Here is an 18,661-nt window from a genome sequence, read left to right as displayed (position 1 = left end):
GCATTGTTAAAAGTTGCATATAGGCGGGGCATGGTGGCTCACGCCTGTAATCCCAGCACTTTGGGAGGCCGAGGCGGGCGGATCACGAGGTCAGGAGATCGAGAGCATCCTGGCTAACACAGTGAAATCCCGTCTCTACTAAAAATACAAAAAATTAGCCGGGCATGGTGGCGGGCGCCTGTAGTCCCAGCTACTCGGGAGGCTGAGGCAGGAGAATGGCGTGAACCCGGGAGGTGGAGCTTGCAGTGAGCCAAGATCTCGCCACTGCACTCCAGCCTGGGCGACAGAGCAAGAGTCCATCTCAAAAAAAAAAAAAAAAAAAAAAAGTTGCATATGGAGTTGCATAGGCAGGCAGATCCCCAAAGTACCATGTAAATTTTGAGCAGAAAGACAGGAAAAGAGTATAAACATGTTACCATTTTTTAAGACTGGTCAGTGTTTTAGTCCAGCTTTCCTGGAAAACAAAGGTTGAGGTGAGGATTAAGATTAAGGTTTGCCTTTATTTGAGAAATAAAATCCCAGGTTGGAGAAAGCATGAAGAGGAGCGAGTCAGGGAAGGAAAGGGGACAGTCCAAGGTGATGCATGGCTTCTCTGTCTACTCTTTTACAGGGACCCTGGAAGACACACAGCAGGTGACCTTTCAGGGACCTCTGCAAAGCCATGCAGGGCAGCTCCAGAAGTTGTGCCTTGCCCAATCTACGAAAGGGAGAAAGGAGAAGAAATTTATCAGTGGATTCCCTGACAATACCTGTTTTCAATTGGCCAAGTTTCATCCTTTAGATAGACAACCCCCACCACACACATACCCCAACTGTACCCCCACACTTGTTGTAAATCTGGCTTCCTTGTCCATGTCTGTAGTGTGACATTTCATTACCTGTTTTCAATCGGCCAAGTTTCATCCTTTAGATAGATAACCCCCACCACACACATACCCCAAATGTACCCCCACACTTGTTGTAAAATCTGGCTTCCTTGTCCATGTCTGTAGTGTGACATTTCATTAAAGTCTATAAGTGATGAGAGAAGACAGAGACCAGACATGGTTAGCCTGGTCATACAACAGCTGCCAAGTGAGAGGGGCCAGCATTCATAGGCAAGCAACTTGTTGGCCTCAGACAGTGAGAAATGTGGGTTCTCAGTGGGGTTGGTAGGCAGAAATAGCTGCTGAGGCAGAGCAGGTAGCTAAAGGCCTGGAGATGTTTAAGAAGTGTCCAATATAGTCAGTTAATAGCAATATTTAAGAAGAACAAATGCTTACACAATCCTAAAAATAAATGAGACAAAGGCCCCATTCCCCCTTAGTTTGTAATAAATTGTGTGGAGGAGATTAGTGATGTGTGTAAATGTTTTATGTCAAGAGGAGAAATAAAGGGATTGGGAAAAGAACAACCTCACCATAACTAGGAAAATGTAAAACAGAATACTGTGAGTCTGTTACTTTCTTGGGAATACCAACTAACTACACTAAAGATACTCTAAAAATCAGTTCCAGTACAAGAGTGTCCCACAGAAAGTTAAAGCCAATGGGAGAGTACAGGAATCTAGGTCAGAGGATAAAATAAACATCAAACCAATTTAATTGACTTAATATGGCTGAATCTCCTTTTTAAAATGAGCGAATGGGGGAACTTGATGGATTTAATCATAGCTGTGTGAATATTCTAAGTATCTAAAATAGTAGATAACCTACTCTGTTATATACTCTTTCCAATTTTCAAATCATTTAGTTATTGGAGAGATATAGTTATAGAAGCAACTCTAAAACTTTAATTTAGTAAAATGTAATATTATTTACAAAGTGAAACAAGTCTAGAAGGAACAGAAACATAAAAATATTATCAAGTATATCGCTATGGCAGAACTATATGCAACACAATTTTGGGATATGTCATGAGACACTTCTTTACGAAGATTAAATTTAGAATTAGTGAATTCCCTACTTTCTCTTCAGTTCTTTTTTGACTTGCTTTAGTCTGCCTTCTCTCTGAAAAAATCATTTTATGAAAATTCAGTCAATGAAATTGGTCTGTTGAACTTTAATTTAGCATCATAGTGAGATTATGTGCGTTTTGTGAGCAACCATCTCATTCAAGAGGTTGCCCACAGAGTTTGTAGCTAGAGAGGACCTTCAGAGTATCAGGGCAACCCTTCATTTTACACCTGAGTAAGCCAAAGTCTAAGGAGTAAAAGATATTCACCCAATGCCTCACAACAAAAAGATGCCTCCCTACTTCTGTCAGTATACATTTAAAAACATCTACTTACATGTCTATACACAGGTAGGAAGCATGAATAAAGAGGTTTAAGATTCAGTGGAAACAAATATCTCTTACATAATTTATTTATTGTCACATAACAAATTACCTCAAAGCTTAGTAGGTTAAAACAATAATCATTTTTCACTCACAATTTCTATTGGTCAGGAATTCTGGAATAGCTTATGTGAGTGTCCCTGGCTCAGGGTTTCTCTTCTTGCAGTAAAGATATTGAATGGGCCTTCAGCCATCGGAAAACTTAACCAGAACTAGAGAATTTGCTTCCAAAATGGTTCACTTACATGGCTGTTATCAGGAAGCCTCAGTTCTTTGTGCCTAGGTCTCTCCATAGAACTGCTTGAGTGTCCTCATGCCATGGTGACTGGCTGCCACCAGAGTAAGTGATCCAAGAGCAAGGAGGAAACCACAATGCTTTTTACGACCTAGTCTTGTAAGTCACACACCATCACTTCTGTTACATTCTATTTGTTACACAAGTCAGCCCTGTTAAATGCAGGAAGGCCCTATGCAAGGGCGAGAGTACCAGGAGAATGAGGATCATTTGGGGGTCCTGTTGGAGGTTGGCCACCACAACTCCTTTAAATCACAACCAGAAATTCCTTAAATTTGATTGGAGACACACTCTAGTGCTTAATACTATAAGTATCAAGAAACCCCAACTTCTCTCTGACTGGTTTGGCTGCCTTTTCCAAACTTCTTTACCATTTACCACTATACTTGACTCCCACAACAGCCTTTGAATATTAAACTAGAGTTGGAATTTGAAGAAGCATAGACACACAGAGATTAAGTGATTTATTTAAGGTCACCCAATGGTAGAGCAGAGGGTTGGAGACCTCTCTACCGGGGTTCATGCCATTTGAGTACAATACCCTGTCTCACTTTCTTGGTCATCCTTCTTCCCTCTGATCATTACCTATCATTCAGTGAAAACTCTATCTCATGGCTTACATTCTTTCTCTCTGTCTCACCTGACAACATCCTAGATTTCATTGTCCAAGTGGATGAATCCAGTCATTGTGCTGGACTCATTATGGTCAACCACATCACCAGTGATCTTCTTGCCACCCTAGTTATCCACATTCATCGTTCCATGGACTCTGTCATACTGCTCTGCCTCCAGATTCACCAGTTTAATCATCAACTTTTTAACCACAATCTTGTCTCCTTTCATTGCTACCTGTGATAACTAAATTTATGTGTCAACTTGACTAAGTTTTGGTGCCCCGTTGTCAAACACCAGCGTAGATATTGCTGTGAAAGTATTTTTCAGATGTGATTAAAATTTAAATCAGTAGACTTTGAGTAAAGTAGATTACCCACCATAACGTGGGTGGGCCTCGTCCAATCAGTTGAAAGCTTTAGCAGCAAAGACTGAGGTCCCCCAAAGAAGAAGGAATTAAGCCTCCAGACCATAACATAGAAATTCTGCTTAAGTTTCCAGTCTTTTAACTCAAGGCTGCTACATCAACTCTTACCTGAATTTCCAGCCTGTAAGCCTGCCCTGCAGATTTCGGACTCACAATTACGTGAGACAATTTCTTTAAGTCTCTGTCCATCTCTGGGGCTGTCTGTCTCTGGTTCTCTCTCTCTCTGTCTTTCTTCCTTTTCAACCTCACAGGGTCCTCTATATTGAATCATATATTTTTTCCAATATATCAATCATCTTTCTTTATTTTCCTCCTTAGTCAGCTTAGACATCATGGTCCTTCATGCAATAACACTGTTTCAAAGAGACTATCTTGTACAGTGGAAAAAAATATTCAAATATAGTCAGCACTCCATGCCTGTGGGTTCTGTATCTACGGGTTCAATCACTGATCAAAAATATTCAAAGAAAAGTGAGCACTTCCATCTGTACTGGACATATAAAGACTTTTTTCTTGTCATTATTCTCTAAACAATACAGTATAACAACTATTTACATAGCATTTACATTATATTAGGTATTATAAGTAATCCAGAGATGTTTTAAAGTATATCAACTATTTACATAGCATTTACATTATATTAAGTATCATAAGTAATCTAGAGATGATTTGAAGTATATGGGTGGATGTGTGTAAATGACATGCCAATACTATACCATTTTATATAAGGGTCTTGAGTATCCATGAATTTTGACATCTATGGGGGGGCCTTGTCACTGATCCTGCATGATACCAACGATGATTATATTTGTTGCCTATCTACCATGTGCTAGTCATGGGGGATACATAATTTTTTAAAAAGAAAGGAAGAAAACACTTCATAACTCTCCAAGAAAAACCTGACCTCCATGAAGCCAAATATTTATTTTCTCTGCACGTGCTAGAGGAAGTCACGTAATAGAGCAGATTGGTACCACCCCATCAAAACAGACCCCCACCCTGCTGGCAGTTGTACAATAGTTCTCTGATAATTTGTTCGCTCATGCTCTTTGACTACAGTATTTTAAACCACTGCTACTCCCCACAAACCTTCAATTCCCCTATTTTTTCTCCCACTCTCAGAAGATGATCTTGTTTTTTATTTTGCAAAGAAGTTAAAAATTATTTGTCAATACTTCTTTATTTTCCACCTTCTAAACTCATAAGTCTGTCTTTATCTGCACCCATCCCTTTCCCTCCAAAGAAAGAGAAAAGTTGCTTCTATTGCTTAATTTTCTCCATTAAAAATATCAGTTTTACCCATATTTCTTTTAGATGCTACTTTCTTGCCTCTCTTTTAATATTTGTATGATTGGGGTGACAGTTATCAATTGATGGACAGCAGAAGTTGAGATGAAGAATTGTGAAACTCGGTTGTTGGACAGATGAAGATTCCAAATGTTGGGATCTCCCCAGATATCAGCAAAAGTGAAAGAAGAGAGGATAGCTAAGAGTCTAATGCCAGTCTTAGGAGAGTGAAGGGAAATGACTGAATGGTTAATAATACATGATTGGGTTGAGAAAGGTTAACAATACTAAATAGGGCAAAAGCCTCAAAGGAAAATCTTTTATCATAGAGTGAAAGATGAAAGGTTTAGAGAATAGTGCAACATGAACTGAATGCTAACATTCCTCTTCCGGCTTTATGGAGAGTTGGTAAATCGCCCACTGTGACTCCCAGGGCGAAGGGGAGAAAGGGAGAATGTAGTAAGTGGAACACAGTGAAAAGTTCTGGGAGATAGTCAAGGAATTAGAAGTGAGGAATTACAGAACAGTGGATGAGGTTAGGAAATCAGACTGCTGTCTTTCATTGCCAATTGGCTGAATGTTCTGATGGTGGCCTCAGTGACTATGACACCAGATCTGGCTGATAATCTCAGATGCACAGCCCAGCCCAGAAAGGTAGTGAGAACTCTTTCTCAAGGTGTGGGAGTAGAGAGAATCTGTTTAAGGCAAGTGATGTAGGATTTCCTTGCTGGGAAAGGACTTGTTCTCATTCACTTCACAGGAGAAAGGTTAACTTGGCAAGTTATTTCCAACTGTTTATTCAAATTGTAGTTCCAAATTATATCTTCAGTGGCATTAGGATGCTTCAGTGACTCCCCTTCATATGCAAATTTCCCCCTTAAAAAAGGATGTTATCTGTATCCAAATAAAGTCACCAAATCCCATTAAGGGGGCTCCACCCTCATGGCCTCATCTAAACCTACTTCTCTCCCAAGGGCCCACCTCCTAATACCTTCCCACGGAGATTTAGAGTGTCAACATACAAACTTTGGGGGATAAACATGCAATCTATAACAAACATATTTTGAAAGCAACAATTATCATCAAAAGTAGTTTTCCTATAGCAAAACAAGAGCTGTATAGATCATCCTTCCTTCATGCTTTACCTGGAAGAGTAAAAAAAAAAAAAATGTGGAACTGTCCTTTCACTCACCTTCCAGCTCCTGGGATCAAAGCAAATGTTCTGTGATTCTAGAAACCCTGACTAGAGCTTGGGACTTTAAATGTTTGAAAAAGAAATCTATGCCTTTGCAGTTTCAATGAGATCTTCAATGCATTTAAAGCAAACCAAAAGAACAAGCTCACCAAGAAGTCACTTGACCCCCTGCTGAGCCAGAGCCACCATTAGAAGCCTGGCATTGTGAGGAACTTTGGAGGAGAAGTTGGCCTTCTACTCTGTGGCTTTTAATCAGAGATATGCATCAGATTCTTGGAACCCGGGGAGCTTATTTTCAAAACTTACCTTCCCAGAATCTACTCCAAATCTAATGAACAAGTATCTCAGAAGGTGGGAGATTTTTTAAGGTAAATCTAAAATATGGGCATTTTCAAAGCTTCCCAGGGGATTCTAATGCCCAGCAATTGTTAAGAACCACCGTTCCTGTCTAATGCAGGATCCCTGTCTTGGCAGACAACCATGGGTGCTCATGGGTGGTCTCTGCTAAAGACTGCACTGGACTCCCATGGTAGGTTGCATTTGTATCTAAATATTTGCTGGCCCTTCTTACTGGGTCCCTCCCTTTTGCCCTTTCCTGGCCCCTGTCCCCTTATGATGCCTGGTGTATTTGTTTCCTAGGGTTGCCATAATAAAGAACCACAAACTGGGTAACTTAAAACAACAGAAATGTATTCTCTCATAGTCACAGTTTTAGAGACTAGAAGTCTGAAATCAAGGTTTTAGCAGGGCCATGGTCCATTTGAAACCTCTAGGGGAGGGTCCTCCCTTGCCTCTCCCAGTTTCTGGTAGGCCCAGGCGTTCCTTGGCTTGTGGAAACATGACTCTCATCTCTGCCTCTGTCTTTACATGGCCTTCCCTCTGTGTCTGTGTCTCTTCTCTTCTTATAAGGACATCAGACACAATGGATTAAGGGCCCACCCTATTCCACTATGACCTTATCTTAATTAATTATATTTGCAATGGTCCTACTTTTAAATAAGGTCATATTCTGAAGTACTGGGCATTAGGATTTTGATATATGTTTTTTGAGGGATACAAGTCAACCCATAAGGCCTGGTTTAACCTGGCCCTGCAATTGGTCCTGCATTGGCCAAAGACATATGAAAGGAAGAGACATGGACCACTACAGAGAAAATGCTTTCAGAGCCGTGTTTTCATTCTCCCATCTTTCTGTTCCACTGCTGTTAGACGTGCATGTTGCAGATAGGGGCTTTCCCTTTACCCTTGTTCCTGGAATAAAGATAGAGCTGACTCTCACATGGCCAGTAACTTGGACTAGAGAAAACCTATTGTAGGGCTGACAGGATTTTCGGGTCCTTGCTGTCACAACATATTCTAGAAAAGTCTGACTAATGCAGCCCCCTTTGTTGAATGCCACAAATGTTAGACAGTTCCTTATTCTAATAGGCTGAAGCAAACCTGATTCATCTCTACTGGGGAAATCTTCTTTACTACACTGTGTTCTTACTTCCAGGAAGTAACACTGGGCTTGGAGGTTAAGAAAAAGTCAACATTTCATTTACAGTTTCTGCTAGATATTAGAATCTTAGGAACTTACATTTGTCCTTTAGTAGAGAGCAGTGTTAGAGTCATATGCTTTGGGATTCCAAATAAGGAGATATCAAAAGAGCTTTCTTGTCCTTTATTAACTGCTATATGAGTTGTCTTCTAACCCTTCTGGGACACAGGGCCAGCTTGGGTCAGCTTCATGTGCTGTCAGGCACTATCCTCATTTTCCTCTATTGCTTAGTAATGGTCAAATGAATCTTCTGGGCTTGGCTAAACATTTTTTAAATTAATGAATAGAAGTGTGTTAGTATATGAGGACAGAATTGGACAGATATTTATATTTTCTGTAAGTAACAGAAAATATTCCTAAATGAATAGGCAGAAAACTAGAGTAGGCACTAATTTTGCCTGCTAAGACTTCTGGGTTCCTCAGTTCAGCCAGGACTGTTTAGACGGCAGTTGCTTCTGCAATGGAAGCAGTCAAGTAGGCCACATTTAGAAAATGGTCTTTAGTATACTCCTATTATCTAATTTTATTTCAGTTGAAAATACTTTGTTACTAGAATGGAAATTCTACATGATCAAAAGGCTAAATAAACTCCTAGTTTGGATTTTTTCAAATAAGGATAACCATACCAGGCCTGAAGTGAGACAAAGCTTTACAGAATCTCTTTGCAGTGCAGAGCTTTATCTATCCACTCGCCTCATCCATCCAAATATCCATCATTCAGTCATTCACCCAAAAGGCATTTGCTGAACTCCAGCCATGTGCCAGCTACAGCAAAACACTGGGAACATAAGGATGGATATTCCACCTGCGCTGCTACATGCACCTCTCTTCCAGCTCCACATGATGGCTCATGATGTATCTCACATTCCTAAGGGTTTTCAGACCTGATTTTGGAAGGTTTTTGAAAGCCCAGCCACAGCCCAGGCAGCTTCTGACATTGTCAGAACCTCGGGGCACATCCTACATAAGCAGGAAGAGTTTAGAGACAAGGCCCAAGTTGCCACTCACTCCATCAAGCAGAGTGGTTTCCTGCCTGGCCAAGATCTGGGCCTGTATTTCCAAGACCTACAAGAAAGTGAAAGATAAATCATAGTTACCTTCTCCACATCATTAGAAGGGCTGGTCCACATTTCTGTGTAGCAGCCATGGGCTTGTGGTTTGCCCTAACCCATGAGCCCCAGGAGAGGGCTCTGAAATGATCAGAGAGCTCCAGACTTTTCCTTACTCCCCTGATGCTGCTCCATGTATCCTGAGCACCAGTGGAAGTCTGAAAGTGAAAAAGAAATAAAAGAAGGAAGGAAGGGAGAAAAGGAGAAAGTGAGAGAGAGAGAGAACGAGAGAGAGAGATGGTGTTTTCATCTCTCTTTCTGTATTCCACCAAAGAGATGAATACACCATGGTGTCTGCCCCTAAAAGACTATCAGACTAGTGAAGGTCACTTCCATGGATAGGAAGGCAGTGGGGAGTAGTCAAGAAAGACTTTATAAGTTGCATCTTGCAGTTGGGTTGGGGGTCTCTATTACAGTGAATTTTATCTTGCTTGTGAGGAGGAAAACACTAGGTGGAGAGTCAAGAGAATTTTAGTCCCAAAATGATCACCAAGAAGCCATTCAACCTTGATCCACTATCTTTACTACCTTCACAGCCTTAGTTGTGTTAGTAAAATAAACAAATTGAACTAGCTTATTTCTGACATTCCTCTGTAATTCATGATTTAAGACTCCACATTTAAAATCTTCTTGGCTGCTATTTATTTTATTAGGTCTCCCCAGTGATCTTAAGTAGCTTATAAGCATGGTTTTTGAGGAAAAAATACATTTATTTAAGTTACTTTGGTCGTGACATTTGTGCACTTTGCCCATTCTAATCAATATTTTCATGATTACACTTACATTTGAATTATGCTACATACACATAAAGGAAGTCAAGTACATATTCTTTTCTGCACTGTGTTATTATCAGCACTCCCATTTTATAGATGAAAAAACTAAGAGTAAGAAAGAATAAAAAGCTTGCATACCCTAACTTGATAAGCGAAATAGGTTTTAAATAAAACTGCTTTCCAAGTACCTGATTCCAAAGCCAGGGTTCAGGCTGGGAAGCAGGTCTTTATCACCTTGAGAACAGAATGCCATGGTTTTTCTTTCTTGGGAATTTCTTTGAAAATCATCTCAATGCAACAATTCTAACAGAATATAAGAGTACAACTTTTCTTTGACACAATCTCTGGGGAACTGATCGTGTTTTTCTCACTGGTGCTGCTAGTCCTATTGGAAAAACAGAGTCTGAAATCAGTTCTTTCATCCTGTATCCACATGATAACTAGTTTAAACTTTTTTCCCCCTTGTATGAGGACAAAATACTTCATTTGCTGATTTCTTCTTTTGAATGACTTTTTATCTAAAAACTAGAGAAGTATACTGAAACATTTTGCTATTTAAAATATTTCCTAAGTCTTCAGCTCCAGAATTGGGACTCTATTATACAGTTTGGGTTTTGTTGTTATTTTCTGTTGAAGATAAACCAAGCAATGGCTTACATTTAACTTAGGACTTAGAGAATTATTTCCCTGCTCACAGCATTTGTCTTGATCCCAACCCCAAGACGAATGGCTGAAAAAAATTTTTTTCACTGATTCTAAGTCAGTTCTAGGTGTGTCTTCTCTGTGGCTCAGGAGGAGTCCCCGCCCTCCTCCCACCGTTTACGTCAGGTCTTTTCTACGTTCAGCAACCCTAAGTCTTCACCTCACTGGATGTCAGACTTTTTAAATAAATTCCTTTGAGTTGATGAATGTATTTTGTTTCATTTTTTTTAATTACAGTGAAACTTCTATTTCTAATTAAATAAATAATACATCTTTATAATTTAAAAAATGAGCAATATACAACAGTATAAGGATATAGGTGAAAAAAGTCACATGAAATACAAACTTCTGAGGAATCTATCATTAACAAAAATTTTGTGGCCATCTTTTAATACATATCTTAATGCATTTTAACTAAATTTGGTATGCTACATACTATTATTTTTTACTATGACATTGTTATGCAATCTCTTACTCTTTCATTATCTCTTCCCTTCCTACAAATTGCTTACCTCTGCTATACTCCCACATAACAAAGGGAAATAACTGCATGTGTGTTTTCTTTTTGTTTTAATAAATTAAGGTTTTAAAAAATTTTTTCCCAAGATTAAGTGACTATTTAAAAATTGTGCCACAATATAAATAAATCCACATTCTCTCCCTTAATTCTGTACTTCGGGTACTATAGAAAAGTTGGTGTTCCTGCCTCACATCTTCAAATTAACATTGTCAGGTTACAAGAATAAGTCTTCCCAAAAGAGATCTTCCAGAAAAACAAGCTATTTCCTAGGTTCATATTTCCCTTTTCATGTAGCATGCACCAATAATCTAAGAAGAATATCTTGGAGTGTAAGGAGGGCATCCACCAGCAAGACCACAGGTGTTGAAAGCCATAAGATTGGAGACAAGTGCAAAGGGGTAGGTCAACATACTAGCAAAAAAAATCCAGTGACAGCTTGAGAATAACTCTTCATTTCATTCATGACAGAAACCCTGTCCAGGTATTGATGAGGTAGGCCATTGAGTTACACAGCCACAAAGAAGTGATGTCACCCAGGAGGCGAGGAACAAGACCCATGGAAAATCCTAGGATGCTCTCTACCCAATAGGTGGTTACCAAGGAGTCACAAAATCCACAGTACTTGGATTCTCTGCCAATGACTTGTACCATAGATCTCAAAGTAATTATATAGAAGAAGTGTGTGATGAGGGTACAAGTAGAATGAGTGATCATATCTTAAGTGGTCTCCTTGTTAACTATGTCAAAGGAAGATGAAATTTCTTTTTTTTTTTTTTCAACTTTTAGGTTCAGGAGTAAATGTGAAGGTTTGTTATATAGGTAAATTGCATATCATGGGGTTTGGTCACCCAGGTGAAAAGCATAGTACCCAATAGGTAGTTTTTTGATCCTCACTGTCCTCCCACCCACTACCCTCAAGTAAGCCCTAATGTTTGTTGTTTCCCTCTTCGTGTCCATGTATACTCAATGGTTAGCTTTCATTTATAAGGGAGAATATATGGTATTTGGTTTGCTATTCCAGTGTCAATTTGCTTAGGATAATGACCTCCAGCTCCATCCATGTTGCTGCAATGGACATGATCTTGTTCTTTTTATGGCTGTGTAGTATTCCATGGTGTATATGTATCACATTTTCTTTATCCAATCTACGGTTGATGGCCATTAAGTTGATTCCATGTATTTGTTATTGTGAATAGTGCTGCAAAGAACATATGTGTGCATGTGTCTTTATTACAGAACAACTTATATTCTTTTGGGTGTATACCCAGTAATGGGATTTCTGGGTTGAATGGTAGTTCTATTTTAAGTTCTTTGAGAAATCACCAAACTGCTTGCCACAGTGACTAAAATAATTTACACCCCCACCAGAAGTACATAGCATTCTCTTTCCTCCACAACCTCACCAGCATCTTTATTTTTTGACTTTTTATTAATAGCCATTCTGACTGGTGTGAGGTGGTATCTCATGGTGCTTTTGATTTGCATTTCTCTAATGATCAGTGATGTGGGGCATTTTTTCATATGCTTGTTGATTGCATGTATGGCTTCTCTTGCAAGTGTCTGTTCATGTCCTTTGCCCAGTTTTGATGGGGTTGTTTGTTTTTTGCTTGCAAAATTTGTTCAAGCTCCTTATATTAGTAGACTCCGGATATTAGACCTTCGTTGAATGCATAGTTTGCAAATGTTTTTTCCCATTCTGTAGGTTTTCTGTTTACTTTGTTGAGAGTTCTTTTGTTGTGCAGAAACTCCTTAGTTTAATTAGGTCCCATTTGTCAAATTTTGCTTTTGCTGCATTTGGTTTTGGCATCTTTGTCATGAAATCTTTGCCAGGGGCCTATATCCAGAATGGTATTTCCTATGTTATCTTCTGGGGTTTTTACAGATTTTCATTTTAGATTTAAGTGTTTAATCCATCTTGAGTTGATTTTTGTACATGGTGTAAGGAAGAGGTCCAGTTTCAATCTTCTGGATATGGCTAGCCAGTGATCCCAGCATCATTTACTGTGTAGAAAGTCTTTCTCCCATTGCTGTTTTTGCCAATTTTGTCAAAGATTAGATGGGTGTAGGTATGTGGTATTATTTCTGGGATCTCTATTCTGTTCCATTGGTATGTGTGTCTGTTTTGGTAGCTGTATGATGCTGTTTTGGTTACTGTAGCCCTATAGTATAATTTGAAGTCAGGTAATGTGATGCCTCCAGCTTTGTTCTTTTTGCTTAGGATTGTCTTGGCTATTTGGACTCTTTTTTGGTTACATATCAATTCTAAAACAGTTTTTTCTAGTTCTGTGAACAATGTCATTGGTAGCTTGATAGGAATAGGATTGAATCTGCACATTTCTTTGGGCCTTATGGCCATTTTGACAATATTGATTCTTCCTATACATAAGCATGGAATATTTTTCCATTTGTTTGTCATCTCTGATTCCTTTGAGAAGTGTGTTGTAATTCTCATTGTAGAGGTCTTTTGCCCCCTTGGTTAGCTATTTTCCTAGGTATTTTATTTTTTTTGTGGCTATTGTAAATGAGACTGCATTCTTGATTTGGCTCTCAGCTTGGGTATTGTTAGTGAATAGGAATGTTACTGATTTTTCTACATTGCTTTTGCGTCCTGAAACTGCTGAAATTGTTTATTAGATCAAGGAGCTTCTGGGTAGAGACTAGGTGTTCTCTAGAGATAGCATCATGTAGTCTGCAAACAGGGATAACTTGACTTCCTCTTTTTCTTTTTGGATGCCTCTTATTTTTTTCTCTTGCCTGGTTGCTCTGGCTAGAACTTCCAGTAGAAGGTTGAATGAGAGTAGTGAGAGTGGGCATCCTTGTCTTATTCTGATTTTCAAGGGGAGTACTTCCAGCTTTTGCCTGTTCAGTATGATGTTGGCTGTGGGTTTTTCATTGATGGCTCTTATTGTTTTGAAGTATGTTCCTTCCATGCCTAGTTTGTTGAGGGTTCTTAACATGAAAGGATGTTGGATTTTATTGAAAGCATTTTCTGTATCCATCGAGATGGTCATATGTTTTTGTTTTTAGTTCTTTTCACGTAGTGAATCACATTAATTAATTTGTGTATGTTGAACCAATTTTGCATCCCAGGGATAAAGCCTTCTGGATCATGGTGGATTAGCTTTTTGATGTGCTACTGGATTCAGTTTGCCAGTATTTTGCTGAGTATTTTTGCATCTGTGTTCATCAAGACTATTGGCTGAAGTTTTATTTGTGTGTGTGTGTGTGTGTGTGTGTGTGTGTATGTGTCTGACAGGTTTTGGTATCAAGATGAGGCTGACCTCATAGAATGAGTTAGGGAGGAGTCCTTCTTCCTCAATTTTTTAGAACAGTTTCAGTAGGAATGGTACCAGCTCTTTTTTATATGTCCCGTAGAATTCAGCTACGAATCCATCTGGTCCTGGGCTTTTTCTGGTGGCAGGCTTTTTATTACTGATTCAATTTGAGAACTCATTATTGGTCCATTCAAGGATCCAATGTCTTTCTGGTTCTTTTTTTGGGAGGTTGTATGTTTCCAGGAATTTACCTTTTTTTTTTTTTCTAGGTTTTCTAGCTTGTGGAAATAGAGGAGTTCATAAAAGAAAATTCAACTGAGAATTTCATTTCCACCCAAACTAAGCTTTATAAGTGAAGGACAAATAAGATCATTTGCAGACAAGAAAATCCTGATTCTCTTAGTATTTACTTGTTTGAAAGGATCTTATTTGTCCTACTGAAATCATTTTTACTGAAACTATAATAATCTCTGATAGTTTTGTTGTTGTTGTTGTTGTTGTTGTTGTTGTTTTGTATTTCTGTGAGGTCAGTAGTAACATCCTCTTTGTCATCCTTGATTGTGCTTATTTGTATCTTCTCTCTTTTTTTCTTTATTAGTCTAGCTAGTGGTCCATCTATCTTGGTAATTCTTTCAAAGAAGCAGCTCCTGGATTCATTGATCTTTTGTACGATTTTTCATGACTCAGTTTCCTTCAGCTCAGCTCTGATTTTGGTTATTTCTTGTCTTCTGCTAGATTTGGAGTTGATTTGCTCTTGTTTCTCTAGTCCCTCTAGTTGTGATGTTAAGTCGCTAATTTGAGATCTTTCTAACTTTTTGATGTGGGTGTATAGTGCTATAAACTTCCATTTTAACTGCCTTGGCTACATTCCAGAGATTCTGGTATGTTATATCTTTTTTATTTTTCATTAGGTTCAAATAATTTCTTGATTTCTGTCTTGATTTCATTATTTACCCAAAAGTCATTTAGGACCTAGGTTGTTTAATTTACATTTAATTATTTCATTTTGAGAGATTTTCTTAGCATTTATTTCTATTTTTATTGTATTGTGGTTCAAGAGTGTGGTTGCTGTGATTTCTTTTTTTAATATACTGAATATTGTTTTAGCCCCAATTGTGTGGTTGACTTTAGAGTGTGTGGCATGTGCAGGAAAGAAGAATGTACATTTTGTTGTTTTTTGGGTGGAGAGTTCTGTAGATGTCTATAAGGTCCATTTAGTCAAGTGTAGAGTAAAGGTACCAAATATCTTTATAAGTTTTCTGCCTCAATGATCTGTCTAAAACTGTCAGTCAGGTATTAAAGTCTCCCACTATTATTGTGTGGTTACCTAAATCTCTTTTTAGATCTCTAAGAACTTGCTTTATGAATCTGGGTGCTCCTGTGTTCGGTGCATACATATTTACGGCAGTTAGGTCTTCTTGTTGAATTGACCCCTTTATTGAATTGACCCCTTTAACATTATATAATGTCCTTCTTTGTGTTTTTTTGATCTTTGTTAAAGTCTGTTTTGTCTGAAATTAGAACAGCAATATCTGCTTTTTTCTGTTTGCTTGGTAGATTTTTCTCCATCCCTTTACTTTGAGCTTATGGGTATCATTACATGTGAGATGGGTTTCTAGAAGACAGCAAAACCTTGAGTTTTGCTTCTCTTTTCAACTTGCCTCTCTGTCACTTTTAATTGGGGGCGTTTATCCCATTTACATTCAAGGCTAGTATTGATATGTGTGAATTTGATCCTGTCGTCATGTTGTTAGCTGGTTATTATGCAATGTTGATTGTGTGGTTGTTCATAGTGTCACTGGTGTGTGTACTTAAGTGTGTTTTTGTAGTGGCTGATAATGGTCCCTTCAGAACCTCTTGTAAGGCAGGTCTGGTGTTAACAAATTTCCTTAGCAATTGCTTGTCTGAAAATGATCTTATTTGTCCTTCACTTACAGAGCTTAGTTTGTCTGGATATGAAATTCTTGGTTGAAAATTATTTTAATTAAGGATGCTGAATATAGGCCCCCAATCTCTTCTGCTTTATAGGGATTCTGCTGACAGGTCTGCTGCTAGCCTGATGAGTTCCCTTTGTAGATGATTTGCCCCCTCTCTCTAGTTGCATTTACCATTTTTTCTTTCATTGCAATCTTAGAAAGTCTGATGACTATGTGTCTTAGATGTGATCTTCTTGTGTAGTGTTTCACAGGGATTCTCTGCATTTCCTGAATTTGAACATTGGCCTCTCTAGCAAGGTTGGGGAAATTTTCATTTATGATAACCTCAAGTATGTTTTCCAAGTTGCTTGGTTTTCTCTCTTTCTTTCAGGGACACCAGTAAATCACAGATTGGATCTCTTTACATAATTTGTTATTTCTTAGAGATTTTTTTGTTCATTCTTCTTTACTGTTTTTTATTTTTCTCTGACTATTTCAGAGAGCCAGTATTCATGCTCTGAGATCTTTCCTCAGCTTGGTCTGTTCTGTTATGAATACTTGCAAATGCATTATGAAATTCTTATAGTGTGTTTTTTCAGCTTTATCAGATCACTTTGGTTCTTTCTGATAAAGGCCATTTTATCTATCAGCTTCTGTATTATTTTATTGTAATTCTTAGATTTTTTGAATTGGGTTTTGACCTTCTCCTGCATATCAATGATCTTTGTCCCTTCTATATTCTGAATTCTATTACTGCTATTTCAGCCATCTTGGCCTGGCTAAGAACCATTGCTGGGAACTAGTGTGGTTGTTTGGAGTTAAGAAGACACACTTCACTGGGCACAGTGGCTCACTCCTGTAATCCCACACTTTGGGACGCCAAGATGGGCAGATCACTTGAGGTCAGTGGTTCAAGACCAGCCTGGCTAACATGGCAAAAACCCATTTGAAACCCTGTCTCTACTAAAAATACAAAAATTAGCCAGGTTTAGTGGCATGTGCATGTGGTCCCAGCTACTCAGGTGGCTGAGGCATGAGAATTACTTGAAATTGGAAAACAGAGGTTGCGGTAAGCCATGGTTGTGCCACTGTACTCCAGCCTGAGTGACAGAGCAAGACTCTGAAAAAAAAAAAAAAAAAAAAGACACTCTTGCTTTTTGAATTGTCAGAGTTCTCACATGGGTTCTTTGTCATCTTTGTAGGCTGATGTTCCTTCAGTCTTTGAAGTTGCTGTCCTTTGGATTTTTTTATTCTATTTGATGTCCTTGGGGGTTGATTGTGGCATAAGCTGGAAGATTTTCGGGGGCCAAGGCTTAGTTTAGGACTCATGGGCTGCTTGTTTTAACTTGTTTTAACTCTGGGAGTCTGGTATTGGGACCTTGACTTTTTGGCCCCTCATGTTTAGGAACCTGCTGCACTGAAGGAACCAATGCATTCCTGGTCCATTGGCCACAACGTTCCAATAGGTGGTGCTGGCCAAAGTGCTTTATAGAGCAGTGGCAGTAGGATCTGTTCTCATTTGCACATGCCAGCAGCAGTGGCAGTGTGGTTGGGTACATGCTTTTTGGCTGCAGCAGGGGGTTGGTGGTTGCAGGGGAGCTGTCCTCCATGTGGATGTTTGCAATGGCAGCATCTGCAGTGGCAGCAATGGCAACACAGAACAGGGGAAGGACCAGGATGTCCCTCCAGCATCCACACGTGCACTCACACCAGTGGCAGTGTTAGCACAGGAGCAGGGCACTGCTGGGCACAGGACTATGTGTGCCTTCTATGTGCATATTCATGTGGGCAGCTGTGGCAGCACAGGGTGCAGGGTGAGTCCACTGGTGACCATGCATAGTTCACCCTGGCAGCAGTGTTGGTGCAGGGGTGGGGTGACAGCAGGTATAGGGCTCTCTGTCTGTGTGCCTGCAAGCGCTCTGATGGCAATGCCAGCACAGTGCGGGGTGGGGGGTGGCAAGGTGCACTCATGTTGGCATCAGTGACCTGGCAGACTCTACATGCTCCCATACACTGGTAGAGAAGTGGAGACAAGGTCTGCTGCTGCACACTCGTGCTGGCAAAACAATTTGGGCATTGGCTATGGGTGACTGTGTACAGGCAAAGTGGCATAGGGGAGGCTGCAGTTGGTGGAGGGTGCAAGCAGACTGGTGCTGCTCTGCTGAAGCTCTCTGCCAGTAAGTCACAATCTACCAGTGCAGGAACTATGCTGGGAACTCCCCAAAAGGCACTCCACATGGGCATCCAAGGCTGCACTGCAAGCAGGTGCAGCCATGTTGTGGCCCCAAGGAGACCAGCAGACCAAGGGGTGCTCAGGTCAGACCAGCCCCATCTCAATGGCAAGACTTGTATTGTTCAGGTATGACAGTTCCCCTTGGGCTAAAGTCTCCTAGGGGAGCAAGGTGAGCCTTGGGGATGATCATCCCTGGCTGTGCTCCACTACAGATGCTCCCACACCAAACCCTCTGAGTTCCACATAGGCTGGAGTTCTGCCCCTACCACTTCTATAAGCAGCTCTCTCTGCCAGCTCAAGTGTTCATGGGGATCGTGGCATATCCTGGTGCCACGATTACAGAGACCTGTGACAAGAGTGGGTTGCTCCTTGCCTATTCAACTCACTCATTCCCCAAGAGTTGTTGGGGGCTAGGAACGAGTCCCAGTGGTGTTCCCAGCTTCCTCTCCCTTCACCCTAGC

At 39.8% G+C, this 18,661-nt stretch overlaps 1 pseudogene; it reads right to left on the bottom strand.

The window, feature by feature from the left end:
- Nucleotides 1–10,971: 10,971 nt before the first annotated feature.
- Nucleotides 10,972–11,454, bottom strand: LOC117077677 (annotated as a pseudogene).
- Nucleotides 11,455–18,661: the final 7,207 nt, after the last annotated feature.

The sequence above is a fragment of the Trachypithecus francoisi genome, unplaced genomic scaffold (genome assembly GCF_009764315.1).
Source record: "Trachypithecus francoisi isolate TF-2019V2 unplaced genomic scaffold, Tfra_2.0 Lachesis_group0, whole genome shotgun sequence".
Lineage (NCBI taxonomy): Eukaryota > Metazoa > Chordata > Mammalia > Primates > Cercopithecidae > Trachypithecus > Trachypithecus francoisi.
Note: the sequence above shows the minus strand (reverse complement) of the source record. Positions and strands in the feature narration are given on the sequence as shown.